General features: G+C 36.9%; 1 non-coding gene across 1 annotated transcript; it reads left to right on the forward strand.

Moving 5' to 3' along the window:
- Window positions 1-3,851: 3,851 nt before the first annotated feature.
- On the forward strand, window positions 3,852-3,958 carry LOC127688291 (U6 spliceosomal RNA). The gene has a single exon (XR_007978675.1). It is a non-coding gene; the product is annotated as a U6 spliceosomal RNA (small nuclear RNA).
- Window positions 3,959-10,558: the final 6,600 nt, after the last annotated feature.

Below are 10,558 nucleotides of genomic sequence, written 5' to 3' on the forward strand. Positions count from 1 at the left end.
ACTATGTTTAAAAACTAAAGTTAAAATACATTGAAAAAAGGACATAAAATAGTTTCCTTGAAGTCTTTTTGCATGCTATTATTACTGAATTGAGACAAAGTTTTAATTTTCCCTGTCATTTAGAGATTAAAAACCAAACTTCAAAACAAGTAAGCTCATGACTATAAAGACTTATAAGTAAAATAAACAAGCAACAACATTAAAGTAAATGTTTTTCTTAATAAACTGCTCCTTCTCCCCATCAATTTACTATTGTATTGCACCATTGGTGTAGAAAGGTTTTCCTTATATTCTTTGTCAAGTATACAGAATACACTATGATAAAGAGTTCAGAAATATGATGGTGTACAGAATAAAATCTTAATATCTTATAGATTATGTTTGGAGAAAGAGGACATAGATATTTTAAATGTTAATAACACTAATGAAAACCAATTTTCATGAACAATTATTGAATTTCTCAAGGAATGAGGAAACATTCTTTTCTTCTGATCATAAACATAGGATTTCTCAAAGCTCTTTGTCTTTCCTTCCCCTCTCTCTCCTCATTGTCTTTCTGTCTCTCCTTCTCTGTCTCTCTCTTTCTCTGTCTCTGTGTGTGTGTGTGTATGTGTGTGTGCATGTGCATATGTGTGTGTGTGTGTGTGTCACTCTCATTTCTTAGAAGATCAACAGAAATTGAGTACAGGTATATATCTCTTGTCTACCTAAAACAGAATTTATAAGATTTTTGTGGCTTATATTTCACACCAATTGCTCAAGCCAAGGTCTTCCAAATCACAACTGGAAAGCAATCTGAGCTCTTCTGAAAACTCATTACATCTTCCTTACCCTCAACTTTTCTATCTACTTGCCCTGATATTTTGAAATTTAGTGTACCCTAAAAAACACTATTATCTAATATTCCAAAATTGGCTTATAATTTATTTACAATGCTAACTAGCTGTTATATGTTAGAAATATTCTCTAGAAACCTTACTATCTGAGTCTGTTCTAACTTGTATGAAGAAATACTAGATTTGGTGGTTTATAAACAATAGAATTTTGTATGTCATAGTTCTAGAAGATGAGAATTTTAATACCAAGACAGCAATAGATCAGTCACATGCCAAGAACCTGCAACTCCTATCATCTTCTATTTGTAATTTCCCGTGGTAGAGAAAGCTGGAGAGTTTTCTGCCTTCTCTTTTGCATGTGCACTCTGGAAAAACAAAATGGCTTCTCTTCTCAAAGACTCACATTCTACATGCATCTTGTTACAAAAATTCAGATTTCCTGGACACTGATCAATTTCAGCATCAGCTGTCAGCACTGTAATTCAAGCTGCTCTGTTTAGAATTAAACTCCACAGGTTAGGAACTCCATTTATAAACTCCCTTATACTACAGATGCTAATTTATGTCTCATATTATTGTGAACTGGTGGCAGAAGTTCCTGAACACCCCCTCCATGTTCAGTCATTTATTAGAGAGCTCATGGATCTCAGTGGAACTTTATCTATAGTTACTTGCTTATTATAAAGGATATTGTCAAGGGTACAGACAGCCAACTGACACAAAGGATCCATAGTCCAAACTATGTAATGGCAGTACTCCCAGGTTCTTTCTGGTGTCACCTTCTAATAATGCCACAAATTTAGTAGTGGGGAAGTTCTCCAAATCTTGTCCCTTATGGGGAGGCCTTTGGCATTTAGTCATGGTTCATTAAATCAATAACTATTTTTCTCTGAGTCAGCCTTTTCACCATTCTGCCTTACAGGGGATAAAACTGTATATACTAACCCTCCAATCTTATGGATGGCCCTTTGGCAAATAGACTTTTCCCAAAGGCTGTGTAAACAGACAGCTCCATCAGTGATCTCATTAGTATGAGGACAAACATGTCTCACTTCCACACTCTAAACACTTCAGGCCTACCAGGATTTGAAACAGAGAGAAAAACACATTTCTTTTTATTTCAAATGCCCTCATATTTCAAATGCCCTCATTCACTCTTGAAGGTTTTGCCCTCTGGAACTGATCTTCTCATAACAGGTTAGTGCTTATGTTTGTGTTGCAAGACTGAATTCTAAAAGAATGAAATATCCAGTAAAATTCTTTGCATCAGTCTTCAAAATAAACTACCAAATAGGCACTATTTTTCCAAATAGCTCTAGCAAGGGAGAAAGAAAGAGGCTCAACAATATGCACTAAGTTATAAAGCTATAAAGCGACACAACTGTGATCTAAATAAAAATTCTAAAATCTTATCTCTAAAAGTAAGTTTATTCTGGCTACTCCAAAACATTGTCCACTTCCCAGGTAGGGAAAAGTCTTCCCCAAAGGAATCTATTTTCCTGTTCACTGTCACAAGGGTAGGAAGCAAAACCAAAGTAGACTATTAAACAGCACATGGCAGAGAGTGAAAAAAGCAACCAGCCAACTTCTACATCATCTTCTCAGCCTTTCTAGTTGGGGACATAAGAGAGATAGGGTAAAGTCAATGTAGGAAGGTTGAATCAGTAACAGGGAGAGATTTGTACTATTCCTGGCATAAGTGTATTTCCTGAGCCCAGGCACAGCCTCTCTTGTTTTTTTCATGGTTCAGTGCCTCCTGTCATAAGAGTTGGCAGATATGTCACGTTGTCTGGTTATTAGATTATAATGAAACTAGAAGAAATATACAAAAATAAAATCCCTCCCATCTCAGTGAAAATCTATTTTGTAAAGAAAATTTTCTGTTAGATTTCAAGTACTTCTCCCTACTTAGTTTTTCATTATTAAAATTTCAAGTAGTTTTGCCTCAGTTCCTGAGTTCTACAAATATTTTGAGTATAATATCCATCTCAGTAAAATCCTCTCCAAAATAATATGAGAGCTCAGCAAAGAAAGAATTTCACATCTGTATACCTAAGGCTGTTTACATCCTTACTGAGGGTTTCAGTTAATAATTTACAAAAGAGCCAACTATACTACAGTCCAGACAAGGGACAAGAATATAGCTGAAAAGAAAATAAAGTAATACCGAGGAGGACAGTTTGAAAGAGTTTGCATTAGTATCCTGTAAGAGAAAAACAACTGGGGGACACAGACCACCAGGCTGCCGCCTGATCTCAGGACCTGGGCAGATCGGTGGTTTGTCTGTGTACCAGCCTGTCAAGGGTTCTCTGCCCTGTGGGGTGGTCCAGGCTCGTAGGGGCTCCCCACTGCCATCTTTGCTCCAGGTCAGACAGGACAGGCAGTTCTAGGTGCTGGGATATCCAGACTTTAAGATCTCTGGGGACGCAGACTGTTGGGCTGCTGCCTGCACCCAGGACCTGGGAAGATCAACGGTTCATCTGCATGCCAGCCTGTAATGGGTTCTGTGCCTTGCAGGGTGGTGGGCAATTGGAGGGGCTCCCTGCTGCCATCTCACTCCCTAATGGAGCAGATGGGCAGCACCAAGTTCACAGAGACAATCCAAGTATAACATTGCTTGGAGCAAGACACACCAGGGTTTCAACAGCACCCAAAAGGAGGGCAGCATATCAGCAATCTGTGCCAGGAGGAACCCAGTCATCCAGTGGTGCAGAAATAGCCTTATGGTCTCATAGGAGGCTCAAGCACCAGTCAGTGAGAACAGGACCAACAAACGCCAGAGATAACCAGATGGCAAAAGGCAAATGAAGGAATGTTACTAACAGAAATAAAGGCAATATGGCAACATTTGAACCCAATTCTCCAACAACAGCAAGTTTTGGATACCCCAACACACCAGAAAAACAAGATTTGGATTTAAAATCACTGATCATGATGCTGTTAGAGGAACACAAGAAGGGCATAAATAAATCTCTTAAAGAAATACAGGAGAATCTGGATCAAAAGTTAAGCCCTGTGCTCACTTCAGCAGCACATATACTAAAATTGGAACGATACAGAAAAGATTAGCATGGCCCCTGCGCAAGGATGACATGCAAATTCGTGAAGCGTTCCATATTTTTTAAAATTAAATAAGGACCAAATAGATCATCTAAACAGTCCCATAACTCCTAAAGAAATAGAAGGAGTCATGGAAAGTCTTCCAACCAAAAAAAGCACAGGACCAGATGATTTCAGTGCAGAATTCTATCAGACCTTCAAAGAAGAGTTAACACCAATACTCTTCAAATTATTCCACAAAATAGAAACAGAAGAAACACTACCCAATTCCTTCTACGAAGCCACAATTACGCTGATACCAAAACCACACAAAGATCCTACAAAGAAAAAGAACTTCAGACCAATTTCCCTTATGAACATCGATGCAAAAATACTCAATAAAATTCTTGCCAACCGAATCCAAGAACACATCAAACGAATCAAAACAATCACCCACCATGATCAAGTAGGCTTTATCCCGGGAATGCAGGGTTGGTTCAATATACGGAAATCCATCAATGCAATAACTACATAAACAAACTCAAAGAAAAAAAACCACATGGTCATTTCATTGGATGCTGAAAAAGCATTTGACAAAATTCAGCACCCTTTCATGCTTAAAGTCTTGGAAAGAACAGGAATTCAAGGCCCATACCTAAACATAGTAAAAGCAATATACAGCAAACCAGTAGCCAGCATCAAACTAAATGGAGAGAAACTTGAAGCAATCCCACTTAAATCAGGGACTAGACAGGGCTGCCCCCTTTCTCCTTATCTTTTCAATATTGTACTTGAGGTACTAGCTCGGGCAATTCAACAACATAAGGAGGTCAAAGGGATACAAATTGGAAAGGAAGAAGTCAAACTATCATTATTTACAGATGACATGATAGTCTACCTAAATGACCCCAAAAACTCCACTAGAGAACTCCTACAGCTGATAAACAACTTCAGAAAAGTGGCAGGTTATAAAATCAACTCAAGCAAATCAGTGGCCTTCCTATACTCAAAGGATAAGCAGGCTGAGAAAGAAATTAGGGAAATGACCCCCTTCACAATAGCCAGAAACAGTATAAAGTATCTTGGGGTGACTCTTACCAAACATGTGAAAGATCTATATGACAAGAACTTCAAGACTCTGAAGAAGGAAATGGAAGAAGACCTCAAAAAATGGGAAAACCTCCCATGCTCATGGATCGGTAGAATCAATATAGTTAAAATGGCCATTTTGCCAAAAGCAATCTACAGATTCAATGCAATACCCATCAAAATCCCAACTCAATTCTTCACAGAGTTAGAAAGAGCAATTATCAAATTCATCTGGAATAACAAAAAACCCAGGATAGCTAAAACTATTCTCAGCAACAAAGGAAAGTCTGGGGGAATCAGTATCCCTGACCTCAAGCAATACTACAGAGCAATTGTGTTAAAAACTGCATGGTATTGGTACAGTGACAGGCAGGAGGATCAATGGAACAGGATTGAAGATCCAGAAATGAACCCACACACCTATGGCCACTTGATCCTCGACAAAGAGGCTGAAAACATCCAATGGAAAAAAGATAGCCTTTTCAACAAATGGTGCTGGTTCAACTGGAGGTCAGCATGCAGAAGAATGCGAATTGATCCATCCTTGTCTCCTTGTACTAAGCTCAAATCCAAATGGATCAAGGACCTCCACATAAAGCCAGATACTCTGAAGCTAATAGAAAAGAAACTGGGGAAGACCCTTGAGGACATCGGTACAGGGAGAAAGTTTCTGAACAGAACACCAATAGCATATGCTCTAAGAGCAAGAATTGACAAATGGGACCTCATAAAATTACAAAGTTTCTGTAAGGCAAAGGACACCATCAAGAGGACAAATCAGCAAGCAACAAATTGGGAAAAGATCTTCACCAATCCTACATCAGATAGAGGGCTAATATCCAATATATATAAAGAACTCAAGAAGTTAGACTCCAGAAAACCAAACAACCCTTTTAAAAAATGGGGTACAGAGTTAAACACAGAATTCTCATCTGAAGAACTTCGGATGGCAGAGAAGCATCTTAAAAAATGCTCAACTTCATTAGTCATTAGGGAAATGCAAATCAAAACAACCCTGAGATTTCATCTTACACCAGTCAGAATGGCTAAGATTAAAAATTCAGGAGACAGCAGGTGTTGGAGAGTGTGTGGAGAAAGAGGAACACTCCTCCACTGCTGGTGGGGTTGTAAATTGGTACAACCACTCTGGAAATCAGTCTGGCGGTTCCTCCGAAAACTGGGCACCTCACTTCCAGAAGATCCTGCTATACCACTCCTGGGCATATACCCAGAAGACTCCCCACCATGTAATAAGGATACATGCTCTACTATGTTCATAGCAGCCCTATTTATGATTGCCAGATGCTGGAAAGAACCCAGGTATCCCTCAACAGAAGAGTGGATACAAAAAATGTGGTATATCTACACAATGGAGTACTATTCAGCCATTAGAAACAATGAATTCATGAAATTCTTAGGCAAATGGATGGAGCTAGAGAACATCATACTAAGTGAGGTAACCCAGACTCAAAAGGTGAATCATGGTATGCACTCACTAATAAGTGGATATTAACCTAGAAAACTGGAATACCCAAAACATAATCCACACATCAAATGAGGTACACGAAGAAAGGAGGAGTGGCCCCTGGTTCTGGAAAGACTCAGTGAAGCAGTATTCAGCAAAACCAGAACGGGGAAGTGGGAAGGGTTGGGTGGGAGGACAGGGGAAGAGAAGGGGGCTTACGGGACTTTCAGGGAGTGGGGGGCTAGAAAAGGGGAAATCATTTGAAATGTAAATAAATTATTTCGAATAAAAAATATTAAAAAAAAAAAAGAAAAGAAATGTTCAGCATCATTATTCATTAGGGATGTGCAAATCAAAACAACCCTGAGATTTCACCCCACACCAGTCAGAATGGTTAAGGTTAAAAACTCAGGAAACAGCAGGTGTTGGTGAGGATGTTGATAAAGAGGAACACTCTTCCACTTCTGGTGGGATTGCAAGATGGTATAACGACTCTGGCAATCAGTCTGGTGGTTCCTCAGAAAACTGGGCATGACACTTCTGGAGGAACCTGCTATACCACTCCTGGGCATATACCCAGAGGATTCCCCAGCATGCATCAAGGACACATGCTCCACTATGTTCATAGCTTCCTTATGTATAATAGCCAGAAGCTTGATAAAACCCTGATGTCTCAAGGTGGAGGAATGGATACAGAAAATGTGGTATATTTATACAATGGAATACTACTCAGCAATTAAAAACAATGAATTCACGAAATTTTTAGGCAAATGGTTAGAACTGGAAAATATCATACTAATTGAGGTAACCCAATCATAAAAGAATAAACATGGAATGCAATCACTGTTGAGTGGATATTAATTAGACCAGAAGTTCTGAATACTCAAGACACAATTCACATATCAAGAAGAAGGAAGGACAGGTCCCTGGTCCTGGAAAGGCTTGATCCAGCATTGTAGGGGATTACCAGGACATAGAAATGAGACGGGGGGTGAGTGGGGAATGGGCAGAGGGAAGAGAGCTTATGGTACATATGGGGAGAGGGAACTGGGAAAGTGGAAAGCATTTGGAATGTAAACAAAGAATATAGAAGAAAAAAGAGAAAAACAACTGATAGGATTTAAAGAAAGGCCCTTAAGTGTGTGAAAACATATAGAGAAAGGATAATAAATGCAGCCCATACGAATGTGTGTGAAGCCTAGTACCAGGCACTTTGGAAACATAAAATAAATTAGTTATGGCTTCTGTCCAGAATGGGGTGGGTGACACATCTATCTATCTATCTATCTATCTATCTATCTATCTATCTATCTATCTATCTATCTATCTATCATCTATCTATCATCTATCACCTATCTATCACCTATTTATCTATCACCTACCTATCTATCTATCACCTATCTATCTATCTATCTATCTATCTATCTATCTATCTATCTATCTATCTATCTCTCTCTCTATCTATCTATCTATCTATCTATCTATCATCTATCTATCATCTATCTATCACCTATCTATCTATCTATCTATCTATCTATCTATCTATCTATCTATCTATCTATCTATCTATCACCTATTTATCTATCACCTACCTATCTATCACCTATCTATCTATCTATCTATCTATCTATCTATCTATCTATCTATCTATCCCACAAGCAAGGTTCAACATTTTAAGATTGTGCCATGCGCCTAATGAGAAAAGGAACCACAACGATGGTCTTATCTATTACTTTTTTAAAAATGATTTCTTAATGTGTTTCAATTGTCAACTGTTACTTTGCTCCCAATACACAAGCACATGAAAAAGCCTTGATATGATATATTCCATTTACTGACTTTTGATAATGGCCAATGAATTTTGGAGCAGTGATTGCTTTGATGTGATTTTGTGTTTGATTTGAAAGTATTTTACAAATAAAATTTCCATCTATGTTCTACAAGGATACTGTCCCACAATTTGTGTCTTTGTCCAATTTTTTTATGAGTGAAATACTGGCCCCTAAATTAAGTTTGAAAGAATTCCTTCTATTTATATGGTTTGAAAAATAGTGCTGTTAGTTTCTTTAAGCTCAGGGGAAAGCAAATGCTGGAGAGGATGTGGAGAAAGAGGGATACTCCTCCATTGCTGGTGGGATTGCAAGCTGGTAAAACCACTCTGGAAATCAGTTTAGTGGTTCCTCAGAAAATTTTCCTGTTTATAAGAATTTAGATTTTCCAAGTATGCTTTAATAATGTTCTGTTTTTTGTTGATGTCTGTTAAAATACATCCCTTTCAGTCTCCAGTTTTACTAACTTGAGTCTTAGGGTTTTTTTGTTTTGTTTTCTTGGGTTTTGTTTTAGCTTGTTTTGTTTTTTTGGCTTACTTGACTAAATTTAATCAATCTTACTTATCTACTCAAAATTTCAAGTTTGCTTCATTGGTTGTTTGCACTATTTTTTTAATTCCACTTCATTAATTTCTGTTCTGATTCTTATTAATTGCTTCTGTGTGCGAATTTAAGGTCAGAACAAGAGTTCATGGTCTAACTTAAGATTATTTATTTATTTGAGTATATTCTGATTTTATTTTAAATATAAACACTTAGCTATAATTTCTTGTTCAGAACCACTTTTACTGTATCCCATTAGTTTGGTATATGTGCTTTCATTCCCACTGGCTTCCAAGAATGTTTAAGTACTCCATGGAATATCACTGAAGCCACATTCCTTATTTAATAATGTGGTGTTGTATAGTCTCAGTAAATTTCTGTATTTTCTGTAGATTCCTTTGCTGTTTATTTTCAGTTTTGCTCTCACATGATCAGAGAAGATAAACAATTACTTCATTTTTATATGCTTATTAGTTCTTGCTTTTTGTCCTAAAATACAATAGAGTAAGTTCAATGGGCTCCTGAGAAGATTGTGTATTCTGATGACTTCAGGTAAATTTCTCTGAAGATGTAAGTTAATTTCATTTGAACTGATGTGCTTTTTGTCTGGCTTCTAAATATCAATATGCCTGTTGGTGAGAGTACAGTATTGAAGTCATTCATTAGTTATTATCTAGGACATTCTATTACTAGGCCTTTAGGTTTAGTAGTGTTTGCTATATAATATTGGGTCCTCCAATGTTTAGTATGCATATATATATATATATATATATATATATATATATATATAATTGCAGCAATCACTAGATGGATTATTCCATAAATCAGTGTATAATAGTGTCATTTATAGCTTCAGATTAATAGTTTAGTTTGAAGCATATTTTTTCAAATATTAGAACTGTTACACCTTCTTACTTGCTAGCCCTTTTTGCATGGAACATCTTTTCCTATCCTTTTACCCTAAAACTATGCTAATCTTTACATACACACACACACACACACACAGTCTCACACACACACACTCACACACACATATATATATCAAATATATAAAATATCAAATATTTTAAATATCAAATATTTGATATATAAAATATCAAATAGGTTTGATATATCTGTGTGTGCATATATAATATAAAATAGGTTTGATAAATATATATATGCATGTATATATATAATATATATCAAATATGCTTTTTTAATATATGTCAAATAGGTGGATCCTGTTTATTATTTTTATTGTGTGTGTGGAGGCATGTATGTTATTACACACATATGGAAAGACAATTTACAGGAGTTTGTTCTCTCCTTTCACCATATAAGTTCCAAGATCAAACTCAGAGTTTGTGAAAAATATATTTAAGTAAGGATATTTGCCTTAGGATACAGCACTATCTCAAGTCCCCAATCCTATTGCAAATCTAATCGGCCAGTCTAAATCTTTTTTTTTTTTTTTTGTAGACATTTTACCAATAATATTCAGATCTATTATTAAAGCTTTATTTTCATTCCTGTCATTTTGGATATTGTAGTGGCTATTCCTGGTTGTCAACTTGACTATATCTGGAATGAACTACAATCTAGAATTGGAAGGCTCACCTATGATCCCAATCTGGAGGCTCAGGGATATAAGTTTCTGACCTGGATCTTGGCATGGAGATCTTGAAGCATAGTGGCTGTGAATTCCAGAAGATTAAGACAAGGAGCTCTCCGAGTTCAAGATCATCTGGGATTAAAGGCATGGAGGCACTCGCCTT

The sequence above is a fragment of the Apodemus sylvaticus genome, chromosome 6, assembly GCF_947179515.1.
Source record: "Apodemus sylvaticus chromosome 6, mApoSyl1.1, whole genome shotgun sequence".
Taxonomy (NCBI): Eukaryota; Metazoa; Chordata; class Mammalia; order Rodentia; family Muridae; genus Apodemus; species Apodemus sylvaticus.